This window comes from Anomaloglossus baeobatrachus, chromosome 5 (genome assembly GCF_048569485.1).
Source record: "Anomaloglossus baeobatrachus isolate aAnoBae1 chromosome 5, aAnoBae1.hap1, whole genome shotgun sequence".
In the NCBI taxonomy this organism is placed as follows: Eukaryota; Metazoa; Chordata; class Amphibia; order Anura; family Aromobatidae; genus Anomaloglossus; species Anomaloglossus baeobatrachus.
In genome coordinates this window covers 276,056,832-276,084,289 of record NC_134357.1, presented here as the reverse complement: position 1 = coordinate 276,084,289, position 27,458 = coordinate 276,056,832, and positions in this window count along the sequence as shown.

The following is a 27,458-nucleotide window of genomic DNA, read 5'->3' as shown; positions in this document are numbered from 1 at the left end:
TTCTTATTTTTAGGCTGGGAGGTGCCAAATAACCCTGGACCTTAACACCCTGATAATATGAGCACCCAGCTGTGTGCTGTACCTTAGCTGGTTTTAAAAAATAGGTGGGTGCCCATGCCATTTTTTAAATATTTTGTTTAAATAATTTGAAAAAAGATTTGGGATCCCTTCTATTTTTGATAAACAACCAAGAAGGGTTATAGCTCGCAGATGTCTGCTTTAGGCTAGGTTCACATTTCCGTTTTGTTGCATCAGTCACATGCGTTGCTTGACGCTTGTGACTGATGCGTTGTACAACGGGTGACAAGAATTGGAATTCATTGTCATGAGAAAGCGGATTGCGTTGTAAAACCAGAGAGAGAGAGAGAACGATCAGCTGATCGTTCACAATAGCCGGCCGCCGGCTTTTGAGAGCGATCAGATGATCTCCCGGCGGCCGGCTAATGAGAGAGATCAGCTGATCGTTCACAATAGCCGGCCGCCGGCTTTTGAGAGTGATCAGCTGATCTCCCGGCCGCCGGCATTTGAGAGCTATGTGATGATCTTCCGGCAGCTGGCTATTGTGAACGATCAGCTGGTCGCTCTCAAAAGCCGGCCTCTGGGTGATCATCTGATCACTCATAGAGGGTGGCTGCCGGGCGATCAGCTGATCGTTCGGCCGCCGAGAGAGCATGTGCAGCGAAATCAAAAGGATTCCGCTGCTCAAAAAACGTTACATGCTGCGTTACTGCCGCCCGACGGTCAGTCGTTCCACGACTGATCAGTCGGGCAGCGGATGCAACGCAAGGGCATCAGTCACAATCTGACGCTCATACAGGTCTATGGGAAACAACGGAATCCGCCAAACGGATTGCGTTGTTTATCAGAGCGGCGGATTGTGACTGATCATAAACAACGGAAATGTGAGCATAGCCTTACCTGTTCTGGTTATCAAAAAATAGGTGGGAAGCCACGTCATTTTATTTTTCTTTATTGTTTACTGCAACGTACAGGCAACTTCCCCATGCAATAAAGCTTGTTGATTGGCTGTGCAGCCTTTCAACTAACTTTATTAACATAGAAGCAGTACCCAAACTTGGACACAAATGTTCTTTAAAACTCCGCATTCAAGTCTGAGACCCGGACACCTGGTGTCCGTTATAAATTCAGAACGTTACAGTTAAAATTGGCTCATTCCTACTCATCAGAGTTGAACAAACCTGAGGTTTGGTGTTCGGTGTTCTTACCAAACACAGACTTTATAAAAAAACAGAGTTTGGGTTCGGAGTTTGGGTGCTTTACGTATACAAACCACTTAAGTGAGCATCGCTGTGCTTGGGTACACTCGGTGCTCAGCCCAGTACGAGCTGTTTGCAGTGTTTGAACGGATCCCACTTGGAGTAACAAGAGCGTGATCGGATGTAAAAAAAAAATGGAAAAACCTTGTCTACTCTCCCTTGGAAGTGATCTGTATATGGCTGAGACCCGAACTGCCCAAATAGGGACTTCCATTGGGGTTCAGGTCAAGTCCGGGTTCTAACCAAACTTTATCTAAAGTTTGGCTGAACCCACTGAACCGAACGTCCACAAGTCCGCTAATCTCTACTACTCACCAAATGTCGGTAGCAACCCATACAATCCACACTGGCAAAGAAATTAAACCATAGAAGTCCATACATTAACTCTTTACTTTATTTATTCCCTATCCACATTTGTTTGTAGGACAATTGCCCTCATTTTGCTTTCTTTTGCAGCCCCCTAGCCCGTACTATGACCCTTTTACAGCTATTTCACACCACAGAAATTCGGGTCTCCATTGACTTATATGGGATCAGGGGTCAAGTTCGAGTGAAGTCCAGTCCCGATTGAAACTTTTAACTAAAGTCTGGCCAAACCCGGACATCCATGGGTCCTCTCAACTCTACTGGTGAGAAATACATCTCAATAGCATCTGTTCAATACTTATTTCATATTGGTTGAACTCGTTGGATTTCTGTCTACCTTCAACCTTAAAAACTATGAAAAACTGTATAAAGACCTATGATTGTACCTGACAATGGCATGGAGTGACCCTGAGATCCTGGTGTACTATGTGACTGATGCTCTTTAGCTTTGCTTTAGGCTGTGATTGTACAATGTTATTATAGTAAAAGCTCCAGATATTCCTGTATAAATACACATTACTTAGGCCTCATTCAGACGTCTGTGTGTGGTATCCGTTTTTTTCACGCATACGACACGTACCACTATAACCTATGGTGCCATGTTATGTCATAGACCATGTGTCCTTTACGGTCACTTTACCCCAGGGCTGTCTGTCTTGTTGATTATTCGGCCTTTAAGTTGCTTCTATGGTTGACTAGTATTGCGATAATAATAAAAGTCTGAGTCAAAACTAGACGGATCCCTTGTCTAAATGCACTTGGACTCCAATTGTGGAAATTACCTCTCTGGAACAGGACTTCAGCTGCATAAGGTATAGATAGCGGCATGTTTGTACACACAGCTGTAACATTACGGTCATGACCTAGTGGTCACAAGGACCAACGAAGGTCCTGGGGAAATGTAAACTAGTGGATGTTTGCAAATGTGCCAGAATTTTTAAAGGAAATCTGCCACCAGGTTTTCTCTCTGTAAGGTGAAACAGCATGCTGCAAGGGGTAACATAGAGAATTCAGGGATGCCTGTCTTGTCAAGGTCCGATCTGTTGTTTATTTGCTATGTTGTTTAAGCAGAAGGATTTCCCATTGCTCGGATTACAATGTCACACACACGGTAGTCTGACACATCCCCTCCTCTGATTGACACCTCACTGTCAATGTACAATCCCAATAAAGAGCCTGGTGTGGGCGGGGCCAGCTCTCTCAGCTCTGCTACATGGCTAAATCTTAAAATTCTGATTGTCTCAGAACGGCTGCAGCATCATATTACAGGTAGCAAAAACCTGCTGACAGATTCCCTTTAAGAGGAATGTACTTTTTTCCTAAATTTGGCACACATCACTCCAGCTTCACATAAGAAAAAATAAAATAAGGTATTCCAGTTCTAGTAAAAGTCGGCCATTATCTGTTAATAGTGGCAATCACTGAATACGTCCTTCTGTAAGGTCTTCTCCTGGGGCTACTTTTTGTACCTCTTTAGTGTGTTTCCTACTTTTATACAGGACCCCTTGTGTCTCCTGTATTGTGCGGCTCTGTGTCCCAGGTGGTTTGGTTTTGGGTAGTTTGTTGTATAGGAAACACTGGATATGTAGCTCCCCATGGGGCAGGTGGTTAACCTACTTGTTGCCGGGCCGTTGCGGGTCGGGTCAGGCGATGTCACGGGTGGTCTTGCCCAGTTCCGTTGCCCCAAGGCGTAGAGCAAATGAAGGGAAAGTGGGGTGATTGGGAAAGTTTGTTGTGACGTCATCTGTGGTATGCGGCCAGGAGTAGCCGCTGCTGCAGAATTCCTCGCCGGGGCAGGTGTTATGGCAGCCGGGATGGTGTCGCTCCCCACAGGCGGAGCGGGCTCTGTGTGGATGACGACAGGAGAGGTTGTGGCTGTTGGTGCCAAAGCGCTGGGCTACGACGCCAGTTAAGACAAGCCAACACAGTCTTTGTGGGTTCAAGTTGTCTTTTACTCACAACTTCAGTTGCCAGCCCAGTAGTACCGGTCACCGCCCTGATGGGCCCCAGTCAATCCCAAACAAGTAAGGGGCCACCACTGGTGTTTGAAAAGAGAGAGTGTCCTTTTCCTAGGATGTCCTACTCAGCAGATAGGAAGCTGGGCTGAGCTCCAAGCCCCGGGCCTAGTGAAGACTCAAGAGCTCCAGAAGTGTCTTGTCAGAACTATGGTCCCGACTTGTCTGTCCATATGAGTGTGTTGCACCTACCTTTACCCCAATGGTGCCCGCCCCCTGGCGGTTGCCCTAGCGACTAGAAAGTCCCATGACTCTATATGGCCAGCCCCCGTCTGCCCAAAGACAGCTCCCCAGTGGGAAGCATCTGACTGTATGTGAAATGAAATGTGGTGACACTGATGGTTGACCCCCCCCCCCCCTTACCTGAGATGGATATCACATCTTAACTGAGGTTCAGTACCCTGTGGCGACCAGAGCCTCAGGGGCGCCACATATACAATGTTAGTGCCCCCATAACACAGACATGTAATGTAACTTTTGACAGGAGTTAACATCTAAATGGCTGGATTATAGGGTATCCAATCTGCTTTGTGTACATGGCGCCCCCTATAGGGTCTGGTTCTACTTGTGGAATATTGAGGGCAGTAGTGATCACTCCCATCATTGTCACTGTACATGTAAAATTCTAGACAAGAAACACACACAACACAATATATAAATTTCAATTATTTTTATTTGAAAAGCAATAAGCAACATTGTAATGAAATTATTACTGGCCCTTTAAGTGATGAAGTAATGATCACAGTGACTCTCAGATCAGTGGAGACTACAGGACGAGCTGTGGTCATTGTGGACTGGTAGAGAGTCACTGGACCCTTAGATCCAGAGGAAGGCGAAGAAACCCCCGGAGAGTTCTGCCTCAGGGGGGAAAAAAATCCTTCCTGACCCCAGTTCTGGCGATCGGATATTACCCTGGATCGTGTCTGTCCTGCTGCATATTGCTGTATATCTGTCTGTAATTATCAGCTCAGGAGAGCCAGACTCTGCCGAGAAGACACATACACCTGATCCTAGGAGATTAAATACCGTTTATTAGCCCTCCCCCCAAAATAAACCCTTTTTGGAGTAAGGCTTAAATATAAGCCCTACTAGAAAATAAGCCCTAGTTGCGGTTTAATAATGAAGAGTCCATGCAGCTAAATAAGTTAAAGAATACTGCAGGACACTTCATTATAGAAAGGAGACACCCAGAAAATAGAGAACACAGCCCCGAAAAGAGAGAAGACAGCCCTGAAATAGAGAGAACACAGCCCCGAAATAGAGAAGACAGCCCCGAAATAGAGAAGACAGCCCCAAAAGAGAGAAGACAACCCCAAAAGACAGACCTAGGAGAGAGAAGACAGCCACAAAAGAGAGAAAACAGCCCCAAAAGAGAGAAGACAGACCTTTGGAGAGAGAAGACAGGGCCAAAAGAGAGAAGATAGCAGCAAAAGAGAGAAGACAACCCCAAGAGAATACAGGCCCTGCAATCATATTCACCAGACCCCGAACTGCTATGGCTTGTAGGTGCCGATACACACACACATCTGGTGATACCTTACTGCTCCGTTCACCTGGGACACTGTGGAACACGAGGACCTGCAGATTGAGGAACAGTGGTGGAATGCTTCGAGGACCAGTGGGTCCTAGATGTGTTCCACCGCAGGTCCTCACGTTCCACAGTGACCGGAGCAGTAGAGTATCACCGGATGTGTGTGTGTGATGTTACTGTGATCGGATGTGTGAGTGTGTGTGTGAGAGCAGAGGGATCCATTCCACAGCTTCCCAACACACGAGGACCTGCTGGGAGCACCTACTGAGCATCGCAGGAGGACCTGGGAGCAATGCAGATGCCCGGGGTCTGGTAAGTACACATATACATTATATATACAGTCACATATACATTATATATAGAAACATGTACATTATATATACAGACACATATACATTATATATAGAGAAACATGTACATTATATATACAGACACATATACATTATTTATACAGTCACATAATTATATATACAGACACATATACATTATATCTAGATACATTATATATACAGACACATTATAGATACACACACATATACATTATATATACAGTCACATATACATTATATATAGAAACATGTACATTATATATACAGACACATATACATTATATACAGAAACATGTACATTATATATACAGACACATATACATTATTTATACAGTCACATAATTATATATACAGACACATATACATTATATCTAGATACATTATATATACAGACACATTATAGATACACACACATGTACATTATATACAAATACATTATATATACAGACACATGCACATTATATACAAATACATTATATATACAGACACATGCACATTACGGTATATACAGACACATATAGATTATAAATACAGACATATATACATTATATATACAGACACATGTACACTATATCTCAGCTTCCCAGTCCAGTACTTGCTTGGCGGCCACCAGGGCTCTGCTATGGTCTGGCTCCCAGTCTCTCTCGCAGTCCGGCACCGTGCTTTTCTCCCTACCGCCATTCTCGGACACTTCCCAGGCAGCGTCTTCTCATTTTCTCAGGCGACCCGACTTCTCCTGTTCCCGCCCTAAGCTCTTCTCCCGCTCTTTCTCTTCTTCCAGTATTTTTTGGGCAGGGTTAGTCCAACTACACAGTTCAGAGGGGAGTCCACAAAACACAGCACACAGGAGAGCACAGGATCTTAAAGTCATAGCGTGCTTAACCGTTCATAGGGGCAACACCGATACTTATATATACAGACATATGTACATTATATATACAGACATACAGTATGTACATTATATATACAGACACATATGCATTATATATACAGTCACATATACATTATATTTACAGACATTTGTACATTATATATAGACATATTCATTATATATAAAGATATAAGTACATTATATACAGACAAATATACATTATATACAGACACATAAATTACATATATAGGAAATAATCTTTTTTGTGCAGGGCAGGGGGAACTCCTCTCTTCTTGCATAGACTCGGGGTAACTTGACTTTTCAGGATGACGTCTCTTCCCAGCTTCTTAGTCTGTTACTCGTTCAGTGGCTACCGGGGCTTCTCTCATGGTCCGGGTCACAATGTCTCTCGCAGCCAGCACCGTGCTTCTCTACTCACCGCCGTTCTCGGACACTTCTCTTGTTTCCGCCCAAAGCTCTTCTCCTGCTTTTTGTCCTTTCCCGCTCTTTTTGGACAAAGTTAGTCCAACTACACAGTTCAGAGAGGAGCACCGACTCTGCCGACTTGTCCGCAAATCACAGCACACAGGGGAGCACAGTCTCCTAAAGTCATAGTGTGCTTAACCATTCATAGGGGCAACACCTCTACATATATATATACAGATATATACATTATATATACAGACACACATACATTATATATACAGACACATATAAATTATATACAGACACATTATATATACAGACACATATACATTATATACAGACATATATACATTATATATACAGACATGTATATTATATATACAGCACATATGCATTATATATACAGACACATATACATAATATATACAGACACATATACATTATATACAGACATATATACATTATATATACACACATATTACATTATACATACAGAAACATGTACATTATATATACAGACACATATTACATTATATATACAGACACATACATTAAATATTCAAACACGTACATTATATAAAGACACATGCACATTATATATAAAGAAAAATATACATTATATATACAGACACATAAACATACATACAGAGACATGCACACTATGTGTACAGACAAGTATGCATTATATATACAGACAAATATATTATATATACAGAGACATGTACATTAAATATAAAGAAAAATATACATTACAAATGTACAGGTATTGTTTATTATATATACAGAAACATACATTTTATATACGGACACATATACATTATTTATACACAGGCACATGCATTATATATAGACAAATGTATATTTAGAGACATGTATATCATATGTACAGTCTCTATTTACAGACACACATTACATATATACATGCCCACACAATATATACACACAGTAAACATATATACACATCAGTCACGCACACCTCAAATGTCACACATTAGCACATGGAATATACACACATTATTTATAGAAATGTTTACAGACACACTACATATATAAATACAGAGTAAGTAGATATAATAGTACCTATAGCAGTTATTGTTACTCCCCTGTCCTGGCTCCAGCGTTGGTCTTTTTCCTCCTGACATTACTTTCTCTGGTCTTATAGATCTGCTAAGGCAGAATCATCCATGGACCTTGTGAAATATTCAGCTCTGCTATATCAATGAGTCAGCTCTGCTGTTCCATGTTGCACTTTCTCCATCGCTGGTCCAGTCCGGCTGTAGAATCACTGGTGTATCTCAGCCCGGATACACTGGCTCCTCATGGCGGAGTCTTCCTCGCTCCCTTCTGGATTGCAAATGTATCACGTTGCCTCTATTCTGCTGATCATGTCTTGTGGTTCCAGTTCTTCTCCTCCTGTGGCCGTCCAGTCACTACAGTCTCGGTTGTTCCTTCTTGATCAGTCTGGGGCACCAGCCTCCTCTGTCCATGATGAAGTACAACTGCTCCTCTGACCCAAGTGTCTTGCTAAATTCTACTAAAAAGAGGGCTGAAAGCCCGTACTTACGAAGCGCTCACTGATATCCTAATCAGGCACGAATACTAATATTCTTTATAGCAAGATACTATTTATTTTAATAGCACATGAATATAATCAATGGTATACAGGCATTAGAACTATAGTCATAGAATCTTATACAATAACAGAAATATGCATCAACATTACCGTTTGTTGTAGCAATCCTTTCACATCGGAGGGAACTCGATTTAATGATAAGGAAACAACATGGCATCTTGCATCACAGGAACAGTGTGTACACTTCAATGTCCTGGAAGGTTTCCCTAACATTAAGCGAGTCCGGTGTAATTTTATAGGAAAACTTTGTAGGTTGTGTTTAAATGGTCACCAGCATGTGATAGCTGAGTCATATTCATGTAACTTGACCACAAACTGCTGTGGGCACCAGCAGCTTCCTGCACATTTACTTGTACATCCTGCCAGTTGACAACTGACCGACCACAGTTGACCATAGTGTTAGTGAAATATTGCAATGAGCCGTAAATTTCATATGCAAGCTTCCTTAAACCTGTCTTTAAGCCAACCACAAGTTTCCGGTAAGTGGAACTGTAAATGTGACTTCCTCATTATCTTAAAATCTGTTTGACATGTATTCTTTGGTCATCATATTGGCTATCCAGAGGACATCTCTTTGATACTGAATTATTGATAGGTCAAATAATATCTGGGATCACTCCTATCTTTTGATGATCCCTATCTAAATCACATTCATACTTCAGTCATATCACATTGGTATCACAATCGGTCCTTGATCCCAGGGATTATTTTCCATAATCAGTATTCCACTAGAGGAAGATCACTCGGAATATACCATACCATGACCAAGAAATATTGTTTGCCACAAATTTTGTTTTCTTGGTTTGTTTGGATAAACGTTGAATCACAAATATAATCACTTTCACTACTATGTATATTAAAACTAAAAGCAATATTATCTGAAAAGTTCCCTTGAACATCATGTGTTTTGGCATTTGCTCGATATTCAAAGGAATCATTACACATTACATTTCCCGATATGTTACTACAAGTTTCACTAGACCCATTTATTACCATATTGGCATAAAGCCATAACATATCATGAATTGTCCTTTCCACTAAGCTGGGTTTAAAAGCATCTACAGTATTTATAGCTGTCCCAAAACTTATTTTTATATTCCCCATAGGGATGAATCCCAGGTTAGGCAGTCAGTCCAGTCTTATTTCTTGGTACCCAAATTCCTCCCTTAAAAGCCAGATATTGCAAATTGGTGACTGTTGCATTCAAATTGCCTTGCCACCATGGAAGATTGATCCATCCCACTACAGAAATGGGTACTGTAGTATTCTATAGATGAACATTTCGAGTGTCTTTATCAGCAAGATGATCAGAACAACTTTTCCACTTTAAGATTTCCTCCATCGATACCAGGACATCCAGATAAGGGATACTGGTGGCTGTAAGCGAAGAATGTGTACAGATCCAGCAATCTGTGTGTTGAAAATGTGATGATGCATCAGAAATTTATTCACCATAGGTTCCTCCTGATGTAGACATGTCCATCCAACGACCAAAGAGGCAAACATCAAACACAGGAATTTCTCCATCTCATCACTATCGAGCTCTTCCCAGTAACCGATACCATGGATTCCGCTTATTTACCACATCTTCTGCAAATAAAGATACACTATTATTCTCGTAAATAACATTTTTCTTGTGGGACACATTCCCACTTCTCCACTCCTGGTCTCATTATCAGGAGAGTACGATCTTTTCCGACCGCTATTACCTCTGTCTCTGAGGGCAGTCCTTGGAGGTTTTGAATCCATATTTTTGCTCCTACATTTGTAATATTAGAGGATCCAAAACCTTTAGTACCACGTATTGTTAATTCTGCCGGGGCAGTTCCTTCTCTTATTTCAGACAAGTTTATTGGAATTATCAACACCTGAGCCACCTTCTGGTGTTTCACCAAGATCAAAGGTTCATTTCCAAAATTTAGCATCAGTACCTTGATTTCTCCCTGATAATCTGCCTCTATTACCCCTCCCACCACTATGGCTCCTTTTAACACTAAACTAGAACGAGTGGCTATTTGACCATAATGATCCTTTGGTGTATGGCAACCCAATCCTGTTGAAATTGGTTTTACCTTACCTGGAGGTACCACGACAGTTTCCAATGTACTGAGGTCTAAACCTGCTGAATAAGGCGTCGCTCTTTCTGGTGTGCCCAAACAGCTGTACCTTGCCTTGTCAACTGTTGGACTGACTTGTCTGATGGCTGCTGCTTTATCTGCTTCTGAATTAAACAAACGTTCAAGTGAGTTAGTAGGGACATGAGCATCGACATGAAATACAGTGGTCTTGGTAGATTGAATAATCCCTTCAATGTCTTGCCACACTTCCCTGACCATCTCAAACACATTTTGCTGTTCCTCTCCCCAGTGGAACTCATATTTTTTCCTCGTTACTTTCTACAAATGAGCCAACATTTGTCCCAAATGAGGGATATGTTGTCTCCAAAAATCAAACAATCCAATATAAGACTGAGTCTCCTGTTTGGATTTAGGGACCGGAAAATTAATAATTTTCTGTCTGGCATTGGGCAAGATCTCTCTGTGCCCCTTGTTCCACTGAATCCCTAGAAATGTTACCACCTGAGACGGTCCTTGATCCTTGGCATCATTGATTTCCCATCCTTTACTCCACATATAAGCAATCAGTTTTGTCAATTGATCTTTCACACTTTGCTCATCTTGTCCTTGTATCATTATATCATTGATATAATGTGAGATCTGCATTTCCTTATGACAAGACATAACCCCAAAGGAGAATTTTCCTTTGGTTAGATTAAGAGTCATCCATTTTAGGATATCAATTCCCAAATTATATTCTGGTATAGGAACTACCAGCACCGTATACTGCTTGATAGGTAAATTACCTATCTTCAAATCTACCTGTGTCTGAACCCCGGTGATCACTTGACCACCTAGTCCAGCAATTTTTACTCGAGGTCCTTTTATTTTTTCTGGGTTTCCATGAATTAAAGTAGCCTCCGCCCCCGTGTCAATCAAAGCTGGGACTCTTTGAACATTTCCCCCTTTCCAATGTATGCTAAGATTGACGTAGGGACGTTCGTCCCTTTTTATCAATAGGGGGGCTTGGCTGGCTACCTATGGTAAATCACTTCCTTCTGAACTTTCATTTACACAAACTTCAGTCTGTGTATTAGCCCTTCCTTCCGTGACCTTTGTGGCCACGGCTGCAGCCAGTTCTTCCCATGGATAAACTGACTGAAAATCTTCCCAAGACACATTCTTTGGGGGTTTTTCCCCTTTTCCCTCTGATTTCTTTACCTTGGGGGATTTTGAACCCCCTTCCACATTTGTAGTGGTCACTTTCTTTACGGATAGAACTTTCTGTTTGTACAACTTCCATAATTCTCCTGTCTCCTTTCCATCAATCCTTTCCTTATTGATCCCGGCTTTAAGCAAAGCCTGGAACATGTCTTTGCGAGACACTCGTGGGGCCTGCCCTACTGATTTCTCTTTCCAATCAGGATTGTTGACTTACTGTTACCAACATGGCCTCCAGGGGACGATTTATCCCACTGTCCCATATCCTGTAACTCCCTCATCCTCCCTAGAACTACACCGATTGATTCTCCAGTCAGCGCTACAGTTAAGGTTAAAATAACTGTTTTGTATGCTGGAGGAGCATGTTTAACCAGCCTATTACTTATGCTGGCTGTCAATGAGTACTGGAGATAATCATCATCCATTCCCAAAAGAGGAAGAGCATTCCTCATTGCTTCTTCCTTCAGCCTTTCCATACCATCTTTTAAGGTATACCAAGGTTTATTATTGATAGGAAAGTCTGCTTCTGATGGGTATTTGTCCAGAAAAGCATGGGCTAAGATCATGATTAAGTTTTGAGTACCATGCTCATTATGATCAATAAAATAATTTTTTATTGATCTCTGAATTACTGGGTCACGAGACATGGTGACAAATTTTGCCACGTCTCCAGCGTCAAAGTGCACTCCACCTCCTCCGAGATCGTGCACCCTGACCAACCAGGGAATTTCTCCTTCTCCTGGTTTTTGTCTAAACTGTGTTAAAATGCTATCAACTTCTCCCTGAGAGTAATCTTCAATGGTTACTCGATTTTTTACATGAGGAATTGTTCTCTCATTTGTGATGGCATTACCATCTTCGTCATATTGCAGATTTCCCTGACCATCCCGGACATGTTCCCGGATTATCTCATTCTCTGTCCTCTCTAGGCGTCTCCTTACTGGGTTAGCCTGAATCTTCCCTTTATGGTAATCCTCCTCATCAGATGATGAAGATGAATCCCACACATCCCCATCCCAAGTATCAGGATCCCAGTTTATAGAAGCTGAGATGATACTTTTATGTACTTTGGTTTTATTTACCTTTCCTCTTCTTTTCTTGTACTTATTTTGAGCAATTTGGATTTTATTTACCTTTCCTCTTCTTTTCTTGTACTTATTTTGAGCAATTTTTATGGCAGCTTTTTGTGCCACATTCTGATAATGTTCCAATTTATCCTTCAACAGTCTGGAATTACATTCCAGAACTGTTTTCAGGCAACCTAATTCTATCATCTTTTGTTCCATCTGGGAACTTTTCTTCTGCATCTTTAGATTACGCTCATGCATTACACTATATGCACTTGCCAAAATCCAGATGCGCCATCCTAAAGACACTACATCACCTGCTTTCACAGGGACACTACCGAATACATTCACAACATCAGTAGCTTCACTACCCTTAAGCTTATCCTGCCATTGTTTGCGCCGTGCTAAAGACACTACATCACCTGCTTTCATAGGGACACTACCAAATACATTCACAACATCAGTAGGTTCACAACCCTTAAGCTTGTCCTGCCATTGTTCTGCCAATCCACAAGACACTACATCACCTGTTTTCACAGTGGCACTACTGGGTACATTCACAACATCAGTAGCTTCACAACCCTTGAGCTTATTCTGCCATTGTTCTGCCAATCCACAATTGACCAATTAATGTGCTATAAGATTGTAGGGAGCCTCAATCCAGCTCGGGATCTCCACAACAACCTCCTTAACATTATCCTTACGTTTTCTGAACATTTTGAAACTATGCAAAAAGATTGAAAAAAATATCTGGAAATTTGCCAAATATATGTTTTTAATTAAAATTCGTTAATTACTTCTTAACAAAGTAATCCTGCCGACTACGCCAATTTATGTCTTGCTAAATTCTACTAAAAAGGGGGCTGAAAGCCCGTACTTACGAAGCGCTCACTGATATCCTAATCAGGCACGAATACTAATATTCTTTATAGCAAGATACTATTTATTTTAATAGCACATGAATAGTTAATGGTACATAGGCATTTGGAACTATAGTCATAGAATCTTATACAATAACAGAAATATGCATCAACATTACCGTTTGTTGTAGCAATCCTTTCACATCGGAGGGAACTCGATTTAATGATAAGGAAACAACATGGCATCTTGCATCACTGGAGCAGTGCGTACACTTCAATGTCCTGGAAGGTTTCCCTAACATTAAGCGAGTCCGGTGTAATTTTATAGGAAAACTTTGTAGGTTGTGTTTAAATGGTCACCAGCATGTGACAGCTGAGTCATGTTCATGTAACTTGACCACAAACTGCTGTGGGCACCAGCAGCTTTCTGCACATTTACTTGTACATCCTGCCAGTTGACAACTGACCGACCACAGTTGACCATAGTGTTAGTGAAATATTGCAATGAGCCGTAAATTTCATATGCAAGCTTCCTTAAACCTCCTGTCTTTAAGCCAACCACAAGTTTCCGGTAAGTGGAACTGTAAATGTGACTTCCTCATTATCTTAAAATCTGTTTGACATGTATTCTTTGGTCATCATATTGGCTATCCAGAGGACATCTCTTTGATACTGAATTATTGATAGGTCAAATAATATCTGGGATCACTCCTATCTTTTGATGATCCCTATCTAAATCACATTCATACTTCAGTCATATCACATTGGTATCACACCAAGGGCTTGAGATCTACACCTCATCCGGTGAGACGCAACACCTATCATCAACACCAAGAAGAGAACTACATCATTATTATTATTATTATTATTATTATTATTAGAGAACATGTCACACAGGGGGTGCTGAGATTATTTAAGGGTAAATGGTGCAGTTCTGAACTTCAGCACAATCTCCCCCTAGATACACAATGTGTGAATGTGGCATCAGTGATAAGTGAGGAGCCTCAGACCTGGACTTGTCTTCTTCAAGCTGTCGAGCTCTAGTGACACAAAATCGTTTAGGATTAGAACCTTAGAGATTCTGGACCAATTGTGATGTGATTTCATGTCATGTGACCTGTGATGTCATATGCTTTGTGATGTCATGTGACCTGTGATGGCATATGCTTTTTCATGTCATGTGACCAGTGATGTCATATGCTCTGTGATTCCACTGCTGTTTTATGTATTAAGTTTTCAACATCAAGGAAAAATTACATTATTAAAAAAAATCATGGGCTACAAATAACCCCAACAACACTTAGAACTGAGTCATGATGCAGTCAAAACCAAAATGTTTAAGAAGTAACTGTTGTTTCATTTTTTTCCCCCCATAAATATATAGTATTCACTATTATCATACTGACCTGGAGAATTATGCAACCAGGTAATTTTTACTCCACAATTAACACCATAAAAAAGAAACCCCTCGGCTCTTCACAATTGCCCTAGTGCATTGGCAATTGGGGTAATACTTTTGGGGTTGATGCCAGCTGTATAGTGTCAGCTGGCACCATGCCCAGGGGTTAGTAATGGAGAGGCGTCTATCAGCTATCCCCCATTACTAAAGCAGTAATCCAAAACCAAATGACGCACACACAAAAAAATAATTGATTTCAGTACATTTTCCCTTGCTTACTATTCTATTTAAAAAAATATTGCATCTCCACCATAGTCCATGGATTCTGCCATAGTCCACGGATTCTGCCGTAGTCCAAAAAAAAAGGATATCTGAGAAAAAACACAAATGTGCAGACATGGAGAAATAAAAAAGACACCTTCATTCATCACTATATTTAAAAGAAAAAAATTCCAGCTGACCCAGATTCTAGAGTGAATCCAAAGAACAACGTCTGTGGAGCCTTCTTCTGACTCTCTATAGATTTTGCTTGCAGGCAATTCCGGTGACGCTGCGTGAGACCTGACGCCTCTGAAGAGTGATGACATCAGTGCCGTTACCACTGTTTAGAGTTGGCAGGTCACTCAAGTCACGCTACGTTGTGTGTGACTCAACAACTCATGAGCGGACAAGAAAAGGGGGCCTAACCCGCATAACCACCTTCAACTTTTCATTCAAGTACTGCTGAAACTAACTGACAGCAAGACTTGAAGAAGCACTTATCAAAGTTTTTATCATTGCAATCATCATATTATAGCTCACTGAGTACTTACAAGTGTTCATTTTGCCCTTATACACGGTTATTTTTTCTCTTTTTCTTTTCCTCTGCTCTATGTAGAAAGAGAAAGCCACTTTTCTCTGCATGAGTCATCCTCCTTTTCAACTTCTGACTCAGCTGCTCCCTCCTTCCTCTGCCATTGACTTTTGCAGTGATGATTCATGCAGGGAAAAGAGATTTCCTGTTTCTACATACAGTAGAGAAAAGAGAAGAATTAACTGGGTGTAAGTGCAAAATGAGCAATTTTAAGTACACAATGCTCTATAATATGATGGCTACAATATATTCAGAGGATAAATATTTTGATGGGAGTGCTTCTTTAAGTGGTTAAACTAAAGCAATAGGTCTGGCCACTGTAGCTACAGGCTGATACTGCTATGTAACGCAGCCAGCATCTACTGTATGTATGTGATAGGTTGTTAAGATATCCTACTACTTTTAACTTGGCTTCTATAAAATTCATACCTAGAGTATACTTGTTACTTAAAATCTTTTTTTTTCCTTTGCAAATGAAGGCTTGTCAGTGCATCCTAGGCATAGTCAAGGGCTTCCCTTTAGGCCTCTTTCACACGTACGAGCCTCCGGTACGTGTTCGGTACGTGAGAAAACTGCCAGAGACACCTACACACGTGGACCTATGTATTCCTAATGGTTTGGACACACGTAAGTATTTTGGAACGGAACGTGTGTCCGTTCCGTACTTACATGTCTCCGTGTGTTTCTCACGCCGACATTTCCGTTTTTCTCCGGCATCCCGGGTGTCACAGGGCCCGCACCTGTACCACACGGATGTAGTATGGATGTGGGCCCGTGTGACACGCGCCAGAGAAACACGTGTCATTATTTTAAAATAAAAAAAAACACATACTCACCTCCATAAGCCCTGCAGAATCTTCCGCTGCAAACAGTTGCTGCCGACCGCCGCTCATTATGAGCGTGTTAAGGAGAGGTGGGCGTGATGTCACGGGCGCTAATCTCCGCCCCTCTGCTCGGCTGGAAGCAGCATCAGCGGGGAGTGGGCGGGGCTGGAGCTGAAGATCAGTACCCTGGACAGCAGCAAGGACCACGTGAGTATTCAAATTACCTGTTCTCCGTGTGTTATCGCGGATAGTACACGTAGAACACGCGTGGCCTGCACGTACCGGAGACACGTACTTACCAAACGCACCACGCAGGGAAAATACGTGTCTCGCGGCACGTGCATGATTTTCACATATCTGTGAGAGGGGCCTAAGCGTGAGTAACAGTGCTCCCTTACTCAGAGCAAACGCTGCTTGAATTGAAACCCCAACCCGGGACTGACACTGCAGGAGCCAGACAGGGGCAAATACACAGTGTCAGTGCAGGCGCAGTCTCATCTATCTCTCCTGTCTGCAGCGCTTACTGCACACAGGATCACGCTAAAGATGCACCGAGGAGCCTTCATTTACATATAAAATAAAAAGAATATTTATTTTCAACTTAAGAAGGAAACTGCAGGAATAAGATTTAGAGGGGGCAAAGTCTCCAATAGGACTGTATAAGTAGTTTTAATCATTTTTGAGGGTAACAGAATCCCTATAATAACTTGCCTGGTAGAGTAATCTGCTGCAGATTTCATAGGGCTCAATTTCCACATACAAAAATTACAGCAATTTTGCCAATAGCCAACTCGTTGAAATGTTTTACCTGTAACAGTTGAAGTTTGATGTGGTAAGGCGGCGAGCAGAAATGGACCCATTGGACCACAGGGGGGGACTCAGGCTTTCCCAATAGTGGGAGGGGCTTGATTAAGTGCCCACCATGAGGCAGACGCCAGGTGCCACTCCCAGGGCAAATACCGGGACTGTGGAGGCTGACCCCTAGAGTAACGATGGACACAGGTGCCAGGGAGAGTGCAGGGGAGACCCACGTGAAGGACCGCGGGGAAGCAAGGCTAGGCAGTGCAGTGAGTCAGTGTCCCTGCATGGAGGAGAGTGAGCGGTACAGGGACCCCGGTGTTTCATTACCAAGTTTCCATTATTAACTTATGTTGTTTGGTGAGAAAAAAAGTGAAATAATTCCCATATAATTACGTAAAGGGGTTATCTCATATTCCTTTCTTCAGAGTTTAACTTACTGTCTGCCTGAATTTTTTATTATTAAAATGATTTTTAATTATTTAAGATTTTAACACACATTAACCACAGAGATGGGGACTGAATAGAGACGAGTGAATGTGCCGAGATTGGAAAGTGTTAAGTGGTATTATTTCTTTTTTAATACTCTGCCTGGCCCATATGGTCCAGCTGGTCACCATTTTGCTGAATTTGTGAGGAGCAAATATAAAATTCTAGAAAATATTTTTTTTTTTACATTTGAGATCTCAATTCCACCCAAATGAACTACCTCCTCTCTAGCACTGAACCGATCCTTTATCTATCGGACACTATTTGCCCAAAGGGCAACAAGACGTACCCTAACTAAAGACCTAATCAAATAAACTTTATTAAATTATATAAATAGAAAAGGATTAAAATTGGCAGGTGGGAGGCCAATTCCGTATTAGATGTGTGCGGCCGTGGACCAACACTGCTCTGGATAATTCCTAACCGTAATATGGCTGGCTATCACCTACACTGCCTGTTAAAACTACGTAACAGCTAATAGCCTCCCCGACATGTTTCGCAATGACTGGCTTCATCAGGGGGCTGAGGCAATAGAACAATCGTGTTTGTATAATTACCCCTACGCTGACCGGGTGTGACAATCAGAGGTTAGTGTTTCTCTCTATCGGAGCACTGCCTGAAGCCTCCAGCCTCCAAATTAGGTACAACTTTCTATTCATTACTCCTCCATTAATCTATGGAGCCTTCCCTTAATCTTCATAGTCGAAGAGGGCGAGAAAGTTATAGCCTATCGAATAATTTTTTCTGCAAATTACAACTCACACAACTCTATATTCTCCATAGGGCATACTATATCACTTGCAGACTGGTTAAGTTTTATTCTAGTTACCTAGATTAGGGGTACCCAACCTGTAGCTTGGGAGCCACATGTGGCTCCTGGGTCAACTTTGTCTTCCAGCTTGATGCATAAACACCAGGTCTACCAAGCAGAGCAGGTCTTTAATATGGTGACTTTTGTGAGATGCCCTTAGATCCAACCAGGATCTACCTACTGACTCTGTGACGCCCTGGGCAAGCCAGGGGTCACAGGTCATAACACCACCACACCCTACACCCCAGCTAGGAACACCAAGGCTAACCTAAAATCCTTGTTGCCTTCCTCCAGGGGCTGATGTTCACACCAGGGGGTGGGCCAGGTGGTTGGCTCCGCCCACCGAGGAGTTCACAGCCCTGGAGGTGGGAGAACCAGGCAGTCAAGTGAGGGAAGTGAAAGTGAGAGGAAGCAAGATGAGTTTAGGAGGAGGAAGTAGAAGGAAGTGGTAGAGGAGCTAAGGAGAGAAGCTGAAGTAAAGGGACAGTTAAGACAGCCTGAAGCTGGTCCGGGTGTGTGCCCCGGACTGAGAGACAGCAAGGTCAGCAGACGGTGGTGACTGTCTGCAGGGGTGACTGTTTGGAGGTTGCTGGAAGGACCGCGGACCGGTGGTGGCCCGGCGGTACCGGAGCGGTATACGAAGAACAGTCAGCACCAGTGGCAGGAGCCTTTCGGATCCCGGCAAGGCTAGTGTCGCGGGCGGGGAGGAGGGTGTCGGCACACTACGCTCACCCCTTCTGCTCGGGTCCGGCGGCTGCCGCTGCTCAGTGGTGGCTCGAGCTGTGGGCCGGATCCCGGGGGTTCTCGAGCGACGCTCCTCGCCCGTGAGTGAAAGGGGATTTGGGGTGTTGGGATAATGTCCGTGACGCCACCCACGGTTGTGGTGATTTGTAGCACCACCGCTGCTCAATACGGGGATCCCGGGAGTGGTGATGTGGAGCAGCTAGGTGTTGTATTGCCCCTCCGTGGGTAGGGGTTGGTGATCCCGGGGCCCAGTGATGGTGTGGAAGGTGCAGGGCCTGGTGGGCGCAGGGACGCGGGGGGAACAGCGCTGTGCCTTGCGGCACTGTGGTACTCACTCAGCCTGAGACAGTGACACAGTTCTCGGAAAACAAACGGCTGGTTGGACGGTCCCACGGACGGCTGCACTTGCTCACCCAGTCGGTAGCGGTGATGTCCCTTATCCTTGCACCTAATGTTCGTGTGTTGGTAGCGATGGGTTCCCACCGGTAACCCGCTCCCCGGCTTCAAGCTGGACCGGAGGAGCTCTACTCTTTGCCCGCAGGCGCTGGCCCTCAGGAACTGGTGCCCTGGCGGTGGCGGTGTCTCTGCTGCAATGGTTGGGCTGTTGCCTTCAATCGGGACTTGGTTGTTGGGGGATCTACGTCCCCTTCACTGACGGATTTGGCAAATTTGGCGACTCCTAGCCTTGCCGGGGTCCGAGAGGCCCCTGCCCTGGTGCTGACTGTCCTTTGGTACGCTGCTTCAGACCGCCGGGTCACTACCCGTCCGCGGTCCTTCCAGGAACTTACAAACGGTCACCCCTTCAGACAATCACCACCGTTGCTGACCTTGCTGACCCTGTCCTGCACACAGCTGGACTCTCTTCAGGCTTTCTTTCTGTAACTGTTCTCACTTTCCTCCTTTGTCACTTCACTTAGCTTGTTTCACTTTCACCTCCTAAACTCCTCACACAAGCCCTGCCTGGGCTACTCCTCCACTCCTTCCACAAGCTCTTCCCTGAGCTGACTGCTCTCTAGCCCTCAGCTAGACTTCCATTCTCTTCTAGCTCCACACTCTATCTGCCTGGTTTCTTCCCGCCTCCAGAGCTGTGAACTCCTCGGTGGGTGGAGCCAACTGCCTGGCCCACCCCCTGGTGTGAACATCAGTCTCTGGAGGAAGGCAACAAGGGTTTTAGTTTAGCTTTGGTGTTCCTAACTGGGATGTAGGGTGTGATGGTGCATGACCTGTGACCCCTGGCTTGCCCAGGGCGTCACATTCCCCCTTAGCAAAATGCAGACCGTCCGCGGGCTGCCGATCCAACACCGGTTTTATTTTTCTGTGAAAAGGGGTAACAAGGTTAATAAAACATAAATACATTTTTAATAACTCTTCCCTTACGGGAGGCACATTTCTTAAACGTTTCAAACGGTTTACGGTTACGGCTTCCGCTCTCTCCCACCCAAGCAACCTGGCCCCGATGCTGCCCCCAAAGCCCAGGCAGCACCCCTCGACCCACAGTCCAGCACACGGCACCCGAGCGGGATCTGTCCTTCCCCTCCAGAGGGTAGCCACCGGTCCCTTTGGTGTCTGGGCCCCAGCCGGCTCTGCTGCGGGCCCTCCCCCCAACCTGCCTCTCCGGAGGCGGCACCGCGGAAAACGGCAATGGCAAACAACTATTTACATGCCACTTAACGTTTGTGGGTGCCCTGCAAGTTCACGGGCTTGTCCATGGAAAGTTCTCCATGCAGAACAACTTGTAACGGTCCCCACGGGGACAACGGTGCCGGCTCCGGCCGGTTGTAAATCACACAGACAATCAGATGAGGTACTCGGTAATCATTTCTTATTTTTCAAACTTTCAACACAAAAACAACTTTGGTCCCAACGGGGACGGTGCAACGGGCATCCGCTGCCCTACTCCGGATATTCAAGCTCTGGTGCTGCTGCCAAGGGAGGGAGTGCTGCGCTCGCTCGGGCCTCTGGGCTGCCCTTTAGTTTAGCATCCAGCGTGAACCACCCCCGCTCCCCAAAGTACCGGGTGTATTGCACGATGTCTCCCGGCATCAGGTTGCGGCCGGGATGCTCCTCAGGCAGGTGGGCATTCACGTCCCGCCGGGCTATAAACACTTCGGCCTCCAGGCCCAGTTCGTAGATAAACCCGTAGCCCCGGCGGACATCAAACCGCCTCACCTGCCCCTCGTACAACGGTCCCCGGACACGGGCTGTTGCTTGCCGGAGGTTCTCTTTCTCTCTAATGGTCCTGGCCACCAGCTCGGCCTTCTTCCGTTCCCGTTCAGCGATCTCCAGGCCCAATGGTACCGGCTCCCTATCCCAATACGGCGCTGCTGCGAGCTCCGGCGCACGGGTCGGGCCCCGCGGGACATCCTGGACATTGCCCACTGTCAGGAATCTGGGCGGCATGTCCCGCGGTGTCTTGGCCTTGGGCGCTGCCTTGCAGCAACAACCCGGCGCTACCTCAGCCGAGGTGTGGGGGATGGGCATAGGGGCTTTCCGCTGCTGGGACTTCGGCTCGGAGCGGGTCATCGGCTCCGGCTCGGGGGACTTTTCAGGGGATGCCTCCGGTTCAACCTTCGGAATCTTCCACGGCAACACCGCCGGCTTGCTGCGGGCTCCGGCTACAGGTTGGCCCGCCTGGGCGGGGACGCTGGGTACTGCTACCGGTTGCGGTGGTAGCAGGCCTAATGGCGGGGTCACGGCCTCCGGGACGGGTGGCGAGGGAGGCAGCGAAGGGAGAGGGCTTGGACCGGGCCCGCAGCCGCGATGACCGGCCCTTCCAGGGCATCGGGACGTGGGTCACTCACCCTTCCTTTCTCCGCTTCCTCCTCGCGTCTCCGCACGGTGGCTACAACGTCCGCCATGTCGGCCTCCCACTCCTCCATGAGGAGCTGCATCTTCACCTGCAGCCTTTGGTAGAGCTGCGCGGTCCGGATCTCCACCCACGCCGCGGTTCCAGGCGCGGGGGCTACGGTGTCGCGGGACGGCATCCACATGGTGACTTCTTCTTCCAGGAACGGGATGTCTGCAGAGTCCTGGCGTCTCTGCTTTTATAGCTGCAGCTACATGCAGCCAGCCGCCATCGCGTCCCCCTTAGCTCTTTCCGGCCCCTCCTCTCTTGGGGCGGGGTTTTTGCCTTCGCGCCTCTGCTACTCGAGAAGACGCTCGAGCGGGAACTTTTCGCGCCAAAGATGGCGACTTCTGAAATTTTCTTGCCGGATGCCTCCGGCGGTAACAAGGCGCACCTCTACCAAACGGCAGAGCGGTAGGATCCTGTTCGTGACGCCAAGTTGTCGCGGGCGGGGAGGAGGGTGTCGGCACACTACGCTCACCCCTTCTGCTTGGGTCCGGCGGCTGCCGCTGCTCAGTGGTGGCTCGAGCTGTGGGCCGGATCCCGGGGGTTCTCGAGCGACGCTCCTCGCCCGTGAGTGAAAGGGGATTTGGGGTGTTGGGATAATGTCCGTGACGCCACCCACGGTTGTGGTGATTTGTAGCACCACCGCTGCTCAATACGGGGATCCCGGGAGTGGTGATGTGGAGCAGCTAGGTGTTGTGTTGCCCCTCCGTGGGTAGGGGTTGGTGATCCCGGGGCCCAGTGATGGTGTGGAAGGTGCAGGGCCTGGTGGGCGCAGGGACGCGGGGGGAACAGCGCTGTGCCTTGCGGCACTGTGGTACTCACTCAGCCTGAGACAGTGACACAGTTCTCGGAAAACAAACGGCTGGTTGGACGGTCCCACGGACGGCTGCACTTGCTCACCCAGTCGGTAGCGGTGATGTCCCTTATCCTTGCACCTAATGTTCGTGTGTTGGTAGCGATGGGTTCCCACCGGTAACCCGCTCCCCGGCTTCAAGCTGGACCGGAGGAGCTCTACTCTTTGCCCGCAGGCGCTGGCCCTCAGAAACTGGTGCCCTGGCGGTGGCGGTGTCTCTACTGCAATGGTTGGGCTGTTGCCTTCAATCGGGACTTGGTTGTTGGGGGATCTACGTCCCCTTCACTGACGGATTTGGCAAATTTGGCGACTCCTAGCCTTGCCGAGGTCCGAGAGGCCCCTGCCCTGGTGCTGACTGTCCTTTGGTACGCTGCTCCAGACCGCCGGGTCACTACCCGTCCGCGGTCCTTCCAGGAACTTCCAAACGGTCACCCCTTCAGACAATCACCACCGTTGCTGACCTTGCTGACCCTGTCCTGCACACAGCTGGACTCTCTTCAGGCTTTCTTTCTGTAACTGTTCTCACTTTCCTCCTTTGCCACTTCACTTAGCTTGTTTCACTTTCACCTCCTAAACTCCTCACACAAGCCCTGCCTGGGCTACTCCTCCACTCCTTCCACAAGCTCTTCCCTGAGCTGACTGCTCTCTAGCCCTCAGCTAGACTTCCATTCTCTTCAAACTCCACACTCTATCTGCCTGGTTTCTTCCCGCCTCCAGAGCTGTGAACTCCTCGGTGGGTGGAGCCAACTGCCTGGCCCACCCCCTGGTGTGAACATCAGTCTCTGGAGGAAGGCAACAAGGGTTTTAGTTTAGCTTTGGTGTTCCTAACTGGGATGTAGGGTGTGATGGTGCATGACCTGTGACCCCTGGCTTGCCCAGGGCGTCACATTAGGAGTCGCCGTGAATTTGCCAAATCCGTTAGTGAAGGGGACCTCTGGGTCTCCCAACAAGCAAGTCCCGATTGAAGGCAACAGTCCAACCGTTACAGAGAAACACCGCCACCGCCAGGGCACCAGTTTCTCAGGGCCAGCGCCTGCGGGCAAAGTAGGGCTCCTCCGGCCCATATCCAAGCCGGGGAGCGGGTTACCGGTGGGAACCCATCGCAACCATCATCATCTTAGGTGCAGGAAAAGGGACCGTCACTGTCAACTACTGGGGAAAGCAAGTGCAGCTGTGACGCCCTGGGCAAGCCAGGGGTCATAGGTCATGATAGCACAAAAACCATTCATTCACTTACCAAATAAAACTGACACTGGACACTGATATTGATTTGGTAAATATTGGCCGTGCTGATTTATTAAGAGTAACCTAAGTTAAATCACAATATAATTAAACATTTAATTTAAAACTCCAAAAAACATACAAAATTCCATAACTAAAAACCAAATCCACTCAGACATCTGAGCGATTTTCCCCCTCTAATAAACAGCACGACGGAAAAAATAACAAAATTTGATTCTTCCATGACACAAAAAGAGGGAGGGAGGGTGGGGAAGATTCTTCCTCTTCATCAGCTGGAATGACCAGCTGACGAAAAACCAGAGGTATATATAGCCAGATTTGCCTCAGCAACATATTCAAACACCAACCACAGCTGTCAAAATTGGCGCGCAGACAGCTGATTGGTCCCCCAACAGCTGCTCGCGTTACTAGGCAGAAAACACATAACACCAGAGCTGTTAACCCATTCCTTGCTAAAATGTATCGTAAAATTAGGCTTTGTGCTATCATGAAATCCCTAAGCTAAACGCTAAAGGGATTAAACATGATAGCACAAAAACCATTCATTCACTTACCAAATAAAACTGACACTGGACACTGATATTGATTTGGTAAATATTGGCCGTGCTGATTTATTAAGAGTAAGGGTACCTTCACACTTAGCGATGCAGCAGCGATCCGACCAGCGATCTGACCTGGTCAGGATCGCTGCTGCATCGCTACATGGTCGTTGGTGAGCTGTCAAACAGGCAGATCTCACCAGCGACCAGTGAACAGCCCCCAGCCAGCAGCGACGTGCAAGCGACGCTGCGCTTGCACGGAGCTGCCGTCTGGAAGCTGCGGAGACTGGTAACTAAGGTAAACATCGGGTATGGTTACCCGATATTTACATTAGTTACCAGCGCACAGCTGTGTGTGCAGGGAGCAGGGAGCCGCGCACACTGAGCGCTGGCTCCTTGCTCTCCTACCATAGCTACAGTACACATCGGGTTAATTAACCCGATGTGTAATGCAGCTACATGTTCAGAGAGCAGGGAGCCGCGCACACTGCTTAGCGCTGGCTCCTTGCTCTCCTAGCTGCTGTACACATCGGGTTAATTAACCCGATGTGTACAGCAGCTACATGTGCAGAGAGCCGGAGCCGGCAGCACAGGCAGCGTGAGAGCTGCAGAGGCTCGTAACTAAGGTAAATATCGGGTAACCACCTTGGTTAACCGATGTTTATCTTGGATACAGCTTACCTCAGCTGTCAGATGCCGGCTCCTGCTCGCTTCATTTGTCGCTCTCTCGCTGTCACACACAGCGATCTGTGTGTCACAGCGGGAGAGCGGCTTTGAAGAAAACGAACCAGGGCTGTGTGTAACGAGCAGCGATCTCGCAGCAGGGGCCAGATCGCTGCTCATTGTCACACACAGCGAGATCGCTAATGAGGTCACTGCTGCGTCACAAAAAGCGTGACTCAGCAGCGATCTCGGCAGCGAGCTCGCTGTGTGTGAAGCACCCCTAACCTAAGTTAAATCACAATATAATTAAACATTTAATTTAAAACTCCAAAAAACATACAAAATTCCATAACTAAAAACCAAATCCACTCAGACATCTGAGCGATTTTCCCCCACTAGGACACTAATAGCTATTAGTGACACCCCATACCACCGCACAGCCATCTCTCTATAATACCTTGCAAACCCAAATTAAAAATATCAATACCTATGTCAGACAGGTGTATTCCGTCGTTTCTATAAAACCCACCTAAAAACCCCTCTAGATCAACATGACGAAATGAAAAATCACCCGTGACTCTAAGAAATTTCTCCATAACGCGATTAACCCTTTTTCTGATTTTTTCAAAAAATAAAAAACCAGCTAAAGTCCAAGCGATCCTAGGAATAATTTCTGAAAAAACTAAATGTGCGTCAGGCAACAGATTTTTGATAAAAATAATGTCCCGCTGCATCTGTGATATAAGGTCCAATGTTTTTACCTTACCAATATCATTCCCACCTAAATGACAAATAATTAAATCCGGAACGGGAGTAGAATACATCCTTTTCTTCAATTCGACGACTAATTGATCCCATTTCATTCCTCTGTGACAGAACCAATGAATAATAACATGTTCAGAGGAGAATGTTAAATTTTCACTATAAGTACGCATTGCAGCCCTCTTCTGGGCCCAATATATGTAGGAATGCCCAACAATCCAAACGATCATGGGTTCTGAAAATTCAAGCAGTAATTAATTAAACAAAAGCTCAGGACGAACATAAATTTTATATCGACCCGAATTCCATCTACCCAACTGCATTATTTTCCTTCCACTCAACCCCAATGAAGCGGCAGCAGTAGCCGCTCCAATCCGGAATGAATGAGAAGAAATTTTACAATGACCCAAACCTAAATGAACTAAACACTGTTTTAACAAAGAACCGAACTGAAATATTGTAGCAGGTAAACAGAGCAATGAACAAAAAATGGACCTTGAACCGCAGGGCGTAAGGAAACCCACAGCTGCAAATTCTGAACTGGACACACAGGGGAATCTTTCACACGACATAACTTAATCCAATGCCCCTTACCTCCCTGATCCGTTTTAGAAACAGCAATAAAAATTAAGCAATATGATTCAAATATTCTAACATCCTGAAACCTCAAACCACCTATTTTATTCTTACTAGGAGACATCATCTCCCCTACCCTTAAAGCCGCAAAGAAAGCTAGTACAAACGCCGATCGGAATAGGCTTGCTTCAAAGGAATCATTACAAATAACCCCTAAAGCATGCCATAGCTTTACTAACATATCAAAGGATATTGGACGTCTATCATCCGGGCGATTATTAACCCTTTTTAAACCTTTGAGAATTTGCTTAACTGGAAAAAAGGAAGTCAAAGACTCATTACCGTATAATTTAAGAAAGAAAGAAATACCAGCGAGGGCCTTATGCAGCGCCGAGTAACTA